This window comes from Tenrec ecaudatus, chromosome 6 (genome assembly GCF_050624435.1).
Source record: "Tenrec ecaudatus isolate mTenEca1 chromosome 6, mTenEca1.hap1, whole genome shotgun sequence".
In the NCBI taxonomy this organism is placed as follows: domain Eukaryota; kingdom Metazoa; phylum Chordata; class Mammalia; order Afrosoricida; family Tenrecidae; genus Tenrec; species Tenrec ecaudatus.
The window spans coordinates 82112089-82127913 of NC_134535.1; the positions used below are offsets into that span (position 1 = coordinate 82112089).

Genomic DNA, 15825 nt, shown 5'->3' on the forward strand with positions numbered 1-15825 from the left:
CGTCGGAGCGCAGATTCGAGTAGTCCCTCCAACCCAATCCGTCCCCATCCCCCAGCCCGTTTTCGGGAAGCTCTCCCAATGAATATTTAATAGCCCAGCGCTAGGCCTGATTGAATTTTAATGCGGGCGACCCGAGCCCGGAGCCTAAGTCCAGGCAATTAGTCAGGAGCCATTGACGCTGACCGAGCTGATTTATGGGCTGGGCGGGACCATGCTCCCCGGAGTGTGAGTGTGTGTGTGTGTGTGTGTGTGTGTGTGTGTCTCGGGGTTGGGGTGGGGGGGCGCGGGGGGGGGGCGGGCGGGGAGCGAGGTGGGGCCGCGGAGGCTGCCTGGAGACCCAGGATTGGGTGGACAAAGTTTTCTGAGCCGGCCAATCCCTACAGCTGCCCAGGCCTGCTTTGCATCTGATTTACATAACGGCCCAGTGGGCACATCTGGGAGGTGACCTGTGGACAGATCCCTGGGTAGGAGAAGGCCGTGGGTGGGTGCCGGGAAGCTGGGGCCTGACTCGCCTACGTGGCTACTCCAGGGTAGGTAGCTCCGTCAGGGTCTGGGATTCTGCTTCTGAGATTCCACCCACACTCAAGTTCTGGGAGTTGGCTTTGGGTGGGAGGGGAAAATTCTAAACAAGAAGAGAACTGGACTCCACGGGGACTGCCTTGGAAAAGCTGGTCAGAGCTGCTGGGGGCGCTGGGGGGCGGGAGAACACCAGGGGAAGGGGAGCGGGGGCAGGGGGAGAGGGCCCAATACCCAACCAAAAAATAAACTGACTGCCATTGAGCCGCGGTAGGTTCATAGTGATCCTATAGGACAGTGTAGAACTGCCCCTGTGAGTTTTTAAAAGCCTTTCCCTTGCAGAACAGCTAAAGGCTTCAGACTGCTGACCTGGCAGCTAGCAGCCCAGTGCAGAACCCCTGTGCCCCCGGGCTCCACAAAGGGCTCTGCAGTGATGCCCATGGGCATCTTACTGAGCACTTACTGTGTGCCAAAGACAAAACCCAAAACTGCGCGCCGGCCATCTAGGGGATTCTGACTCTTGGTGATCCCACAGGGCAGGGTAGAGCGGCCCCGGCGGGCTTCCGGAGACCCCACTCTTCCAGGGAGTGGAAAGCCCCATCCTTCTCCAGGCCCTGTGATGAGCGTGTCCAGCCACTGCCTCATAATGCAGCCTCCTAGCAGTGATCCTCAGGGTGAGGTTTGAAACCAACTGCTGCTTGGAAGAAAGTGGAGCGTGGCAGCCTTGGACACTCACGCTGGGCAGTTCTAACCTGTCCTTTGGCTATGAGTCAGCATTGACTCCATGGCAGTGAGTTTGACTTCGGTTTGGGTTTGGGAGCAGCCTCAGCACAGAGTCCTGAGTGGTGCCATGGGGCCACTAACGTTCAGGTCAGTGGTTCCAGCCCACCCGCCGCACCTCCACAGAAAGCCGTCCGCTCCCATAACTGTTTACGAAACTAAGAAACTGCTAATCCTAAACTACCCTGAGGAACAGTTCTCTATGCCCATAGGCTCCAGAGGAGTCTGGGAGTGGGTTTGAGTGTGGGTGTTATAAGCCAGATGCCCTAGTGGCCCCATGGTTTAAGCGCTGGGCTGTTAATGGAAAAGTCCGAGGTTGGAAACCAACTAGCGGCTCCAGGGGAGAAAGACATGGCAGGGACCCCAGTGGGATGACAGCCTTAGAGGGTCCCCTTCAGAGGGGACCACTGAACTGCATGACCTGTGAATTATTTGTCAATAAAATGGGCTTTTTTTGTTCTTTTAAAAAAGATGACTGCTTTGAAGCCCTTATTGGGGCAGCTCCACTAGGTTCTCAAGGGTCACTCGGAGTGGAAGGCTGCCCACAGCGCGTTTGGGTGTGGAGGTAGGTGCTTTGATGGCTGGAGCAGAGGTGGCACGGAGCCCGGCACCTTCCGTATAAGAGGCAATGTGGCCCAGGCCCCTAGCCATGCGCATTGTCATGGTTTGTTTGAGTCCATGGTGGGCAGTTGGGTGGGTCACCGCATGGAGGGTCTCCCTACTTTTTCTTTCATCGGCTCCTGCTCTATGTACCAAGCAAGCTGCCTTTTCTAGTGGTCAGTTCATGATTTACTTCCATTGGTGGCGTTGGCCCTTTCAAATGAGGAAGCCCAGACCACTGGCCCCGGGGGCTGTACAGCTAGGAGACAGATGTGGTGGACTGGGGGAGTGGCAGTGGGGGCGCTTTCCCACCACTGCCCTGCCTCTGGCTCCCTCAGAGCGGGGCTCTACACTGACAGGGGTGGGCTGCAGGGTTTTCAGGATGTTGGATTATGGAGAGAGGCATGAAGCCAAGGGCCTCTTGAGAGAGAAGCCCCCTCCCCTCCCTGCCCCTCATCCCCCTGAGCGCTGTCAGGAGTGTTCAATTGAACTGCACCCGACCCCTTAAATGGCAGGTCAAGGACTTAGCTGGCCTGTCTGCTGCCACTCTGGCAGGGTGGCTGCCTCCTCACCGGGGCTCTCACCCACCCAGGAGGTCCATGCCCTCCTCTAAGGCAAGCATACTCCCCAGGGCCCATGCCATCAGTGAGCTGCAGTCTGGTCTGCCCACGTTCTTCCATGGAGGACGAGCCATCCAAAGAGCGATAGAGGGAAGGGATAGAGCTCAGGGCTGGTGACCAGCCCCCTCAGGAAGGCTGGCGGAGCTGTGGAGGCACTGGTCAGAGCAGAGCCTGGGAGGAAGGGAGGGAGGAGGCCCGAGAAAAAGGAGAGGAAGTCCTTTGCTGGTGCACATCCTGTTTGAGGCAGGAGAGGGTGCTGGGTAAGTGGGACAAGCGTCACGTGTCCCCTGTGACATGGGGTCACCTAGCAGCGGTCCCAGGCAGGAGGCAGCGTGTGAAGGGAGGAGGTCTATCAGGGTCACTGTTCCCAATGCGCGCCTACTATGGGCCAGGCACGGTGCTAGGCGCTAGACCGCCTACTATGAGCCAGGCACGGTGATAGGTGCTATACCGCCTACTATGGGCCAGGCACCGTGCTAGGCGCTAGACCGCCTACTATGGGCCAGGCACCGTGCTAGGCGCTAGACCGCCTACTATGGGCCAGGCACCGTGCTAGGCGCTAGACTGCCTACTATGGGCCAGGCACTGCTAGACAGGTACTGTACTGCTCATCTCATGCTTGTAGCAACCTCCGGAGGTACTTGTGGGACCTGCCTGTTGCAGATGAGGAAACTGCCGCTCTGGGCAAGGTGGCCTAACCAGTGGGCTGCAGAGGCGCGGCCCGTGTTTGTCACTTTGTGCTTTGCAGAGGCCCCTCAAACGCAACTCAGTTTTTTTCCTTCAGCCTCAAAACCTGTTCCTCCTCCTCCTGGCTCTTATCTCCCTTGCCCCAGATCTGGGAAGCCAGCTTCACCAGAAGCTCAATGGTGGGCCCGCCCACAATTCCCACCCCAGCTGGAGCCCTTGGTGTCAATCAATCATTTACAGTTCCACAATCTGCTTCTTAATGGTTTCTAAAATCTGGCCCCTCCCCACCCCCTGCACTCATTTATCCCCCTACCTTTGCTAGGGTGGGGCCTGGTCTATCTTTCTTATCAGGCCAGGGGGATGACACAGGCGCCTCCCTAGCCCTTCCTATGCGCCAGGCCCCATGCCAAGGGCTTCCCTGCATGTTCTCTGAGTTACCCCTCACCTTGCCGGAGCCTGCAAGGAGCTCTTTGGATCTCAGTGGTCCACGGTTTAGGAAAGTGGGGGGGGGGGCTCAAGGAGAATAAGGAGAAACGCCCAGCTGTAGTGGGCTGGCCTGCCTTGGTGGTCACAGGGAGCAGACCCCAAACGGATCTTGTCTGTCCGGAGCCTGTTGCCTTGATCAGCTATCCTCACAGTCTACGATTTCCCATCCTGCCCCCCGCCACCCCCCCCCACCTGTGCTTCTGCCATTTTTGTCACCAGGGGTGGTTATTTGTTGGTTTCTTTGGGGTTCGAGTTACAGAAAGCCAAACTTAAAAAAAAAAAAAGGTCTCTCCAGGAAGGACCCATTTTTTAAGCCCCCCAAACAAGAAGTCCTGAGGTGATGTGGTTGGTTAATTCAAGGACTCGCAGTTTTAAGAGAACCTCTGTTTGTGACTTCCTCCCCTCCCTCCCTTCTCCCACTTCCACCAGCTCCATCAGCCTGGGGTGTGCACGCAGCAGGGTGCACAGGTCTCAAAGTATAGATAGACTTTGATACATCGACGTCTAGATGGAGAGGTAGAACATTCCCACTTTCCTGTCTGTGTACATGCAGTCGCTCTCTGGGCTTCTGCCACAGGCCACCGTGGCTCTGCGGTCGGCCTCAGGACCAGGCTTGCCTGTGTTAGACCCCCGCGGGGATGGGATCCTTGGTCTCTTCTCTTTGTGTCTAGCTCTTTTGTTTCAGAAAATACTTTTGAGATTCACCTGTTTTGTTAACTGGTTGTTGGTTAATTTTTATTACCGAGGAGAACTTCATTTCTAAATTTTCCACTGTATTTCTTTTGAAATCATTTTACTGGGGGCTCGTACAACTCTCATCACCATTCATTCATCCATGGTGTCAAGCACATTTGTTACCATCATTATTTTCAAAACAATTTCTTTCTACTGTAGCCCTTGGTATCAGCTCCTCAATTTCCCTCCCTCCCTCCCTCATGAACCCTTGATAATTTATAAATTGTTATTATTTTTCCATGTCTTACACTGTCTGATGTCTCCCTGCATCCACTTTTCTGTTGTCCGCGCAGGTGGGGGGCAGGTTATAGGCTTATCATTGTGATCCATTCCCTTTTCACCCGTTTTCACAATCATCTTGATGATGCTGTTTTCTGTTCTTATACCCCAAATCATAAGATGGCTGCTGCAGCCCCAGGCAACACAGGCCCACAACTGTCTTCAGGGGCTAAGAAAAGCCATTTCTCCTTGGATTTCTGAGAGATGTTTCCAGAAGTCCCCCTAAAGAACATCTCTTCGCGTGTCATGGGCCAGAAGCATGTCATGTATCTAGTCCCAAATCAGGTCCTGACTCAAGTGCCTCAAACTGGGCTGGGCTAGGGTTCAGTCTCGTCCCAGGAACACGGCAGCCCGTTCTCTGAGCAAAAGGGAGCTTCCGTGGGCAAGAGAGGAAGGCGACGGCAGCTGGCCAATGACCAGAGGTGACCGCTTCCTGTGCCGCTGCTTCGTTCAGTCCAGTGAGTCGGTGGCTGGCGCTCGCTCCTGCAGCCATCCTGGGTTGTGAGGTGAGCCCGTGGGGCAATCCCATGAGACAGGCTGTTCCTGACACTGAGTCCATGGCGCTGCCACATCAGTCCTGCCCAGCTCCAGTCGGCTGGGACGTGAGTGAAGTTAAGGCACGGTCTTGTTTAAATCACTCTTGAGTCTTTCCCAATGCACCGCAGAGCCTAACCAGAACAGATGCAGGCAGTAAATTGGGTCCATCGGAAAAGAGGCCTGTTTGTTGTCTTGAGTTCCCTGGAAGAGGTCTCCCGGGAAGAGGTCTCGCTGGAAGAGGTCTCCCGGGAAGAGGTCTCCCAGGAGAGGACTTGTTAGGCTTCCCGGGGTACTTGAACTGCAGAGGCCGTTCTGTAACCTTGAGAAGGCCCTTCCAGCAATCAGGCACATGTGCAGGGAGCATATTGAATTGCCGAGAAGGAAGACGCCGGCTTCCTAATAGAATGGTGTTGAGCCCCCGAATCGATCAATTCGGGAGCTGCCATTTCTCGAGATCTCTTCTGTTAACTGCCACCTTTCGTCCATTCAAAAGTGCACATTGGCTCACATTTTTAAAAAATTAATTTAAATCATTTTATTGGGGGTTTGTACAACTCTTATTGCACATTTGTACATTTGTGCAAAGCACATTTGTTCATTTGCTGTTCCTCATCATTCTCAAAACATTTGCTCTCCACTTGAGCCCTTAGATTCAGCTCCTCAGTTTTTCCCCTCCTTCCTGCTCTCCCCTCCCTCATGAACTCTTGATAATTTATAAGTAATTATAATTTGATCATATCTTACACTGCCCAGTGTCTCCCTTCACCCACTTTGCTGTTTTCCATTCCCCAGAGAGGAGGTTATATGTAGATCCTTGTGATCAGTTCTCCCTTTCTACCCCGCCTTCCTCCACCCTCCTGGTATCACCACTCTCACCACTGGTCCTGAAGGGATCATCTGTCCTGGATTCCCTGTGTTTCCAGTTCCTATCTGTATCAGTGTACATCCTCTGGTCTAGCCAGATTTATAAGGTAGAATCGGGATCATGATGGGGGTGTGGGGAGGAAGTATTTAAGAACTAGAGGAAGGTTGTGCGTTTCATCGTTGCTACACTGCACCCTGACTGGCTGGTCTCCTCCCCGTAAAGGGATGTCCAGTTGCCTACAGATGGGCCTTGGGCCCCCACTCTGCACTCCCCCTCATTCATGATGACGTGATTTTTTTTGTTCTTTGGTCGTTGGCTCACATTTTTAACATTTCTGAAGTCAGTCTGTACTTCATCATCAACGCGTATCTTCAGGTGTCAACTCGACAGCAGTGGCGGCTTAGCTGGCGTTCCCACAGCTGTGCGCTTGCAGAAGGATCAGAGTCTGTCTGCGTGCGCATATCATGAAGCTTAGGGCTCCTTAAACTTTAAAACGGGCCAGTTCACTGTCCCTGAGACCCGTTGGAGGGCCGGACTAAAAAAATATGAACAAATTCCTACGCACACTACATGTATCTTATTTTGAAGTAAAAAAACAAAAGGGGCAAAAACACCCGGCGGGCCGGATAAATGTCCTCGGTGGGCCGCATGTGGCCCACGGGCCGTAGTTTGAGGATCCCTGATGTCGGGCTTTTTGAGCCCTGGCTGGTGCCTGGAAACATTAATTTTTAATATTATTTTTTTCTGACCATCCTGCAAGATCACCTGGAAATCCAGAATGGATCCAGGTGATACTGGTGACTTCGGTAGACCGCTTTCAACGATCCCACCTCCTGTCATTCCCACCTTGGTGCAGTTACCGCTCATGCTGTTTAAGTGACCAACAGCAGACAACGGAAGTTCCCACAGATCACTCTCAAGGTGAGGTTATGAAGAGACTGCAGCCTCTGTGCGGAATGCTCCCTGGTGCTCTCCACTTGCCGTGCGGACATCTCCTGCGTCACTCAGGCAGCCGAGAGGAGACCCATGAGATGGGGCTAGCCCGCAGTCTTGTGAGAGTCTCCTATCCAGGCGACTGCAGCCGCAGCCCACGACTGGATTGCAATGTCATGAGTGACCTGCAACTAGAAGCCCCCAGGAGAGCCCCCCCCTGATTCCTCCCCCACAGACACTCTAGGAGAAGAAATGTTTGCTGCTCTGAGCTCCTAGGACCTGGGGTCATCTTTCATGTGGCCACGGTAATTAATTCCGGAGAGCGCTCCTGGAAGAACTGCTGTGTCACCGCTTGCGATGGCCCAGCTGACGGGTCTGGGTGGACAAACACAAATCTAGGCGATGCAGAGTTGACAATGATTCCAAAGAGGCAGGCTCTGGGTACGAGGAAGCATTTTGTTTGTTTATTTGTTTCTCCCCCACACCCAACTCTTTACTGTGAATTTGGTGGGACTTCGAATATGAGATCATCCTGTGTCGCACTCCACACCGTATCAAACCTCCCCTGTTGTCCGTTCCCCAGGGAGGAGGTTATATGTAGATCCCTGTAATCAGTTCCCCCTCTTGATCCCACCCTGCCTCACCCTCCTGGTATCACCACTCTCACCACTGGTCTTGAAGGGATCGTCTGTCCTGGATTCCCTGTGTTTCCAGTTCCTATCTGTACCAGTGTACATCCCCTTGTCTAGCTGGATTTGTAAGGTAGACTTGGGATCATGATAGTGGGGCGGGGGAGCATTTAGGAACTAGAGGAAAATTGTAGGTTTCATCGATCGTATCGGGGAAGTGAGCATACAATTATATGATTTTTTGCTCTTCAATGACTGATAACTGATCCCTTTGGCACCTGTGATCACATAGGCTGGTGTGCTTCTTCCATGTGGACTTTGTTGCTTCTGAGCTAGATGGCTGCTTGCTTACCTGAAACGGACCTTATCACCTTCAAAGTACTCCCATGACACCTACTACATTTGTCAAATCAGGACTCCCACCTTGGAATCATTTTCAGCTCATTTTTTTGGATGGCTGATGTCTTCACATGGCTGTCCTTTCATGGCCTTCTTCATTCTCAGAAACAAAAAGAAGTCGCATGGAGCGAGGTCAGGTGAGTAAGGCATGTGGGGCAAGTGCATGTGCATGGTGTTTGGGGTTTCTTTTGGCAAAAAATGGTGCACGGATCTGGCTGCATGAGCAGCCCCCTGTCTGCCACAAATCAGGCTGTTTTGGTAGCACACTGTTGCGCAATCTTTGCAAAACTCTAAATAAAAAACTTAATCAACAGTCTGGCTTGGTGGCAAGAACTCCAAACGCGCTACACGTTGACATTTGCATCCACTGGGGAAGGTGAAGGACGTCCAGAAGGAGGTTTATCATCAATTGACATTTCACCTTTTTGAAACAAGAAAACCACTCGCACACTTGATTTTTTTCCCCATAGGGCTGCCCTTGTAAGCTGTGCTCAACACCACCATAATTTCTGCATCATTTTCCTCCCCCCTATGCAGGAAATAAAATGTCATAGCCTCTCACTGTTCTCTTAAATCGGCCATCTTGTTTTTGTCTTTCTAAGGGTACATCAAGTAAAGGTGCTTCTTGACATCATTGATGGCATGTGATTGTTACATAATCTGGTGTCACTTTGAGGATCCAGAGTGAAGGGGTGGAGTCTAGCCTGTCAATCAGGTGGTAGCTTGATGACCTCATTTGGAGGCACTAAGGGGATAAAGAGCTCACTGGTGGCGGGACGCATGCTCACTCCCTGTGTGACATCCCTGTGGAGAAGACACGTGGAGCGAGGCTGATGGAGCCAGACCTCTGAAACCGGAGAAGCCACGTGGAGACCCCTGCCAGCACCGAGACGCTTAAACACCACTGGATCCACAAGACTTCCCACCCACCCATTCGGCATCATTGCTTGTGTTTTGTGAGTCTGAAGAGGACTTTATAAATTAGCATCGGACATATGGGCTAGTATCAGACTTATGGACTTGATCTGGACTGGGCTGGGATGTTTTCTCAATAGTCAACTGCTCTTGTATATAAAGCTCTTTCTTACACACATGAGTGTCTGTGGATTTGTTTCTCTAGTCCACCAGGCTAACACAGCATCTTGGACTTGATGATGCGTTTGCTCTCAGTGTACTAATCACTACGATGGGAGTGTCCTGGTACTTGCAGCCCAGGGTCTGAATTCAGAGGAGGGCAGGAGCAGGGTTGAGAGAGAGGAGCAAGAAGGAGAGAACAAATATTTGAGGGAGAGCTGTAAGGAGTTGTGCAGGGGTTTGGGGCAAACAAATATTTCTAAGAAACCCAGGTTCACTATTTAAGGGTATAAATCCTAATCCTCCAGTGGGTTAAACACCTGGAATCTTATCTCACCCACGGTGCCTAGCAATTGATGGCCACACTGCCGATGCCTGCATCCCCCAAACAATAGTGGGATAAGCAACCCGACTCCGAAGTCCTCCTGTATTTTAGAAATGATTTGTCCCCAAAGGCTTTAAAAAAATTGTATGGCCATTACAGTTAATAAAAGGGGACATGGAAACTTCTAGGAGAGAGATTTTTGCCAGGTCAGAGGGATGGCCAAGAGGCAGGCAAATGTTCAGGGACCCAAATCTGAGACGTGGGTCAGGGTGGGGACTGGTTAGCCTTTCAGTGGAGGCATGGATTATGACCCCATTGTGGCCACTCTGCCATTTGTTTCTGTGACCCACTCAAGGCAGCTCAGTCAAGGCGTGGTCATTTGTCATCCACCCATTTTTCAGATGAGGAAACTGGGGCCCAGACTTCCAACTCACAGGGGAACTCTGGCAATGAGACGCCAAGGCTTGGGCTGAGGCAGTCACTACTTTTCCATTCCGGCATGTTGGGTCAGCGGGGAATTTAGCACCCACCTAATCCCCGCTTTTACAGTTGAGGAAGCAGAGGACTAGATAGGCCAGATCTGCCCAGGGTCCACCGGGAGGGCTGGTAGCTCCGGGCTCATTAAAATCTCCCAGTGGATTAGGTTGGTAGGAGGGGGAGGGGCAGAGGGGCTGCTCGGCAGCTGCCCCTGCTCACCCCACCCCCAATGCAAAGTGCCCCTTCTTTCCATTTTGGGAAGGGGCACAACTTGGTGGGGGTCGAGGGGCGGCGGTTTCGGGAAACCTCTAGGCCTCCTTCATTCTCCGGATTCCCGAGGCGGCCATTGTCCCGGGAGGAATGTTCGGCCAGCAGGCCGGAGGGGGCGGGGCCTCGCCTGGTGCCCCAGACAAGCCTGCTTTGTGCTCTGCCCCGCCGGCCTGGGGCCCCTCCGCGCCTGCCCCGGCGGGCGGGGCGGTCCGAGCCCTTTGCAGGGCCAGCAGGGCGGGGCGGGCGCCGCGGGAAAGGCGTGGGCCGCTGGCATGCAGCAGGCTCCCGAAAAGCCAGTCTGGGAAGGCTGCCTGGAAGCAGAGGCAAGAGCCCTGCCTGGCGGCCTGGTCCCTGGCTCCTCCCCAACCTCCACTACCAGGATTGTTGGCTTCGCAGGCTACAGAACATATCTTGTTACACAATGCCAGCGTGCCCACAGGAGGGAAGATGAAATGATATTAAAAAGGATGTAAATGTAGACCGAAAAGGTTCTCTAAATATTTGTTACAAAACACACACACACACACACACACACACACACACACATACACACACACACAACCCAGCAGCGTGGAGCTCGCTCTCTAGTTATATCTCGAATAATATTAGCGGTTAGCTCTGGGTGGTGGGTGGGCAGTGTTTGAGTTGGTTAATCTAGATTTTTAATATCTCTAATTTATGGGAAACCATGGTTTACATCAGCAAGCAGATGGTGTGGGTGTCTGAGAATCCCAAACTGGGCTAGGGGCTGGGTGGCCCTCAGAGAAGCTTCCCCAGGAGGGCTCTGGCCCTCGGGGAGGAGGCAGAGGCAGCTGCTGAGGTGTCGGACAGGAGCGAGCGCCGAAAGGCAGCGTCTGAGACAATAATAACAGCAACAACTCACTTAGCACTTGACGAAATGCTTCCACACATATTTATTTTATTCGAGTCCCACCATGGTCTTGTGAAGTCACGTTGTCCCTCTTTTCCAGGTGAGCCTCCAGGCAGCTAAGGGTCTACCTCAAGGACCGAGGCAGACAAGCGGTGGGGGTGGAGAGTCCACCCAAGGTCCTGACCTCCAGCCAAAGCAGCCAGCCACGGCCTGCCCAACTCATGTCCAGGGCAGCATCCTGCATTCTGTTCACCACCTCTATCCCACTGAGGGCTGTGTTTCCAGAGCTTGGGCATTGAGTGCATGGGTGAGCTCTGGTGGTATTGTGAGGTAAACCAATCAGGCTGCTAACCCCAAGGTTGGCAGTTCAAAACCAACAGCCACCTCGGCAGAAAGATGAGGCTTTCTACACCTCTGAGGACTTAGCTCGGAAACGCCCCGGGGGGCGGTTCTACCTCGTCTTCTACTGCAATGCGAGTCATAATTGACTTGACAGCACTGAGTTTGACTTGAATGAATGTCGATCATGCACACTGGCACCTTGGTGCAGAAGGCCATGGTCGATTGACCAGCCCCTTCTTTCTTCTTTGTAGCCTGGGCACCTCTTTTAGACCTGCTGTATTCTTTGGGCTTGTTTCCTTGTCCTTAAGCTTGCATGTGCACGCACGCGTACACACTCACTCCTAGTGACCCTTATGGGACACTGTAGAGCTGTCCCAGGTGGCTTCCAAGGCTGTCATGCTTTATGGGCCCACACGGCCCCTCATTCTCCGGTGGAGCTGCTGGAGGCTGCAAGCCACCCACATTTTGTTCGCAGCCCAGCGCTTTCACTACAGCGCCATTCGGGTTCCTTTAGTGCCTCGGGAAGCCTGTCAGAGGGTCACTGACCGCCAGAGCTGTCTAGGGCTGGTCTGGGCCTGGGTTCGCATAAGTGTCCAAGCAGGGAACGTAATGTGTCTCTGCCCCACCGCACACACCAGAACCCGAAGGCAGCTATCCCCTAGGTCAGGAGAGCAGGGGCCGGCTCTTGTCTGATGGCTTGCCCCCAATGGGCAACAGAGGCTTTCTCTCCTGAGCAATGCCTGGAAAGGAGGGGGTGCGCACACCCCTTCCTTCTGGCTGGCTCACAGACCACAGTCTCAAACCAAAGAGCGTTTGGGCCAATCAGGGAAGGCATTTGGAGGAGCGTCCTGGAAGGCGGGTTGAGAAAGGGGAGGGGGCTAGGGCAGAGGGGAACGAAGGGAGCAACAAGCCCAGGCAGTTTGGTGATTTAAGTACAACCAGATGCGCTGGGGAATCTCCTGTCAGGCCAGCCCGTGTGAGGGCAGAGTGGGGGTGGGGAGACCTTTGGGCTACTGGATTTCCAGTCCCTGCTTCTCTGCCTGCTTGGGAAGCTTTCCGTAGGGGAGAGCCCCAGTGGGTGGCAGAGGGACTGGTCCTTGGAGGGTGCCTGTGCAGGCCTGGGTGGAGTCCTCTGCCCTTGGGCTCTGGGGTGCAGGAAGCCTTACAAAAGGGTTTGGTGAGCTCTGCTGTGGGCGCTGGGTTGGGCGTGGGGGGACAGCTTGGGGAGGCTCTTCAGAGGAGCTCACCAGGCAGAGCAGGGGAAATCTTTCAGGCAGCCAGGCTGTGAGTTGTAAAAGGGTGGGGCATTTAGTGAGAAGTTCTGTACTGGGAGGAGCTTCTACTCTCAGACAGAGTGGAAAGACTAGGGGTGGTGGTGGTATGGTTTCTGGGAGTGGGGTGTCTGGGATCTCAAGTGTTGGGTCCCAGGGGGTGAGTGGAGGAGGGGAGGAGAACTAGCACAAGCTCCTCCCCCCAAGTCTTGTGTGGTCTGGCACTGGGCTGTGTCTGATATCTGTCCAGAGGAAGACCCACAGAGGCTCTAGGTTGAATGTGGGGTGGAGGCTGGAATCAGATACTGCCTGTGACTCGGTGGGAAATTCATACAAGAGGAATACAACCTTCTAAAAACAGGTTGTGGAAAAATGGAGTTAAAAGATAGTAGAATTTCCCCATGAACTTTTTGGAAGCCTCTTTGGGATGATAATAGGCCAGCTGACTTGAGGACCCCACCCCCACCCCACCTCCTCATACACTTCACAGTACAGCCTTAGAGCCAGAGCCCCCTGCACCTTATAGTCCAGCCCCACAGACTTCCTCACTAAATACCCCAGACCCCCTTGACCCCTTTTTAAATACCTACCTAAGACTGTGTGGGGGTGAGGGGGTGTTGGGCAGAATTGGGGATGCACTGGGGCTTGGGCCTTGAAGGCCAAGCAGCCAGAAGGAGCGAGAAGGACCAGGCTTGTGGTGGTGGGTGAGGGGCTGCCGGCTGGCTACATGTGGTCATCCTTGGGTAAGCCTGTCTTTGGGGATCCCCTAGTCCGGACACGTTTCCTTCCTGTCCTGCTTCATGAACGGCGGAGCCCCAGACCACAAAGAGCGAGCGTCTCCCCGCCCTTTCCTTTTCCTCTCTTCCATTTCTTCCTTCCCCCACCCCCCACCTCATCCTTCCCCAGGGCCCTTTTCTTTCCTTCCTCCCCACCCCACCTGCTCCTCTCTCTCTGTCTCTCTCTCTCTCTCTGCTTCCATATCCTCTAACTCTCTGCTCTCCCTTCAAGACCCTGAAAGTGGATTTTCCCGGAGACAGCTGGGGATCTTCTCCTTAATGTTCTCAGAAAGGCCCTGTTGCAATTCTTGGGATCAGACATCCCAAGCCGGATACAATTAAAACGCTCTCCCTCCCCCCCCCCGCCCCCCCTCCTGAAACCAGCCCGCCTTCTCTGGGTGTGGGGTGGGAGCTGAGATTGGCCACTTTGGATGGGCTTGGGGAGAACAGAACAGAGGCTTCTCCGCAGGAATCAAGCTCTACTGCCACTGTTAGCATCCAATCCATTGCTGGGCAGCTGACCTGCCGGGAGGGGTGGTCACAACAACTCCCTGACCTCAGCTGCGGCTCTCAGTGTGTCTGCCCTGGGCTGGGGACAGCCAAGAGAGCTGTCAGCCCCTGGGAGTCCTCAGAGATCAGTGCATGCACACACCTGCCCCCACGGCCTACCCCATGCCCAGCCCAGGAGGGCCGGCGAGAGAGACATGATAAAGGGCCAGGACTGAGTATTTGTCAGGCAAGGAGACTGGGTGATGTATTAATAGGACTCTCATGAGCTTGGGAAGGGAAATCGCACTTCATTGGCTGAGCATTGGTGCTGGATGGAGGGTGGAGGGGTGAAGTGACCAACCTCACCCTGCCCACTAACGGAAATAACCCCTTAACATGACGCAGGGTAATTGTCCCACACCCGTCCAAGGTGCTCCCTCAGGACGCTGGGCCCTTCCTCACGGAGTTTGCCAAATGTCTTCTCCAGGTGCTCACCCAGCCTCGGCGCTCGCACCCCTCCTGCCTTGTGGGGACACCTTCTGTAGGTCCAACTTTGTCCTTCCTACCTGAACTGGAAGAGTCCTTTTCTCCTGGGCTCCTGGAGAATGAATTAAATTGCTTTCTTCAATCTGAACCCCTGAGTCTGATCCTATACCCATAATCTTCTCTTACTTACCCTGGAGCCTTACACATCTAGGCAGTGTCCTAGCTTCTCGGCCATCAGTCCTGCTGGCTGGGAACCTTAGCTCCTGTGGACACTGCCTCTCCCTACCTCCTCCCTTCGACCCTCAGAAAGCCTGCCAGTTGAGGTGGAAAGAGGACAGTAGACTCTCCAGTCAGCTCTGCTGTGTGACCAACTCCCAGACAAGTCACTTCACTTTGGGCCTCAGAAAGGAAATACTCAAGAAGTCCCTCCCAATCCTCCTCTCCTAGGATTGTCCCTTTAGGACGGTGGTGGCTGGGCTATCTTTCATCTTGCTTTGCTGGTTCTGAAGCCAGGGCTGTGCCAGCCTTCTGGGCCTTACACTTCCCTGCCCTGACCCACAGTGAGGTCTTGGGTGAGAGTATATGGCGGAGAGGAGGAGAAAATGCTGGAGGGTGAAGGCTGCCCTTGCTCGCATGAGAGCTGTTGGGAGGCCACTTCCCTTCTCCTGCGTGGTGTCCACAGGGCCCATCACTCTCCAGCGCCTCCAGGGGTTGAGGGGACGTTTAGAGTTTTCCTTTACTGGCTTTGGGCAGAGTGTGCTCCTGACATTCGAAGCGCAGCCACCCTAAAGGAAAAGAGAAATACCCCTAAATATTGACCTGGGATGGGAACATGGATGCCCTTGGCATCCTAAATACAGCCCTCCTCCATCTTCTGAGCAAAGTTAGACTTCTTTACTACTGAAGCTTGTGTCCAAGGGTCTACCTGGAACTGGGATAGAGTTCCCTTCCCTTGGACTGTGAGTTCCACGAGGGCAGTGCTGCTGGGGTTCTTTCAGGGACCCCCTAGAGTCTAGCCCAGTGGTTAGCCCAGACTAGATACTCAATATGTATCTGTTGAATAGATGCATCCACCAATGAGAATCTTTGGAAACTTCTAAGCACACCAGGATCCTACACTTATTTTGTGGTTGAATTTTTAAAACCAACCAGAGGTCTGGGATTTATCCTCCATCTTCTGCTCCGTTCATCCTGCGAGGCCTAGGGGGAATGCCTTTCTCTGGGGAAGGTAGCCAGTGAAGCTGACATTTAGAAGTCGCACCCGCCCTCCCCACCCCTGTGCTGCCTAGGCCCAGGGCTCTGCCCACTGCACCCGCTGAGGCATTGTGTAGGCTATGGCCAGACCGCAGGGTTTGGTACTTAGTAGGTGGCCCAGTCC

The 15825-nt window shown here is 53.8% G+C and overlaps 1 long non-coding RNA gene across 1 annotated transcript; it reads left to right on the top strand.

Annotated features, from left to right (window-relative positions):
* The first annotated feature begins 424 nt into the window (after positions 1–424).
* Positions 425–9157, top strand: LOC142450116 (uncharacterized). The gene is made up of 5 exons (XR_012784917.1): positions 425–530; positions 1768–1861; positions 6866–7026; positions 7960–8203; positions 8669–9157. It is a non-coding gene; the product is annotated as an uncharacterized LOC142450116 (long non-coding RNA).
* The last annotated feature ends 6668 nt before the right edge of the window (positions 9158–15825 follow it).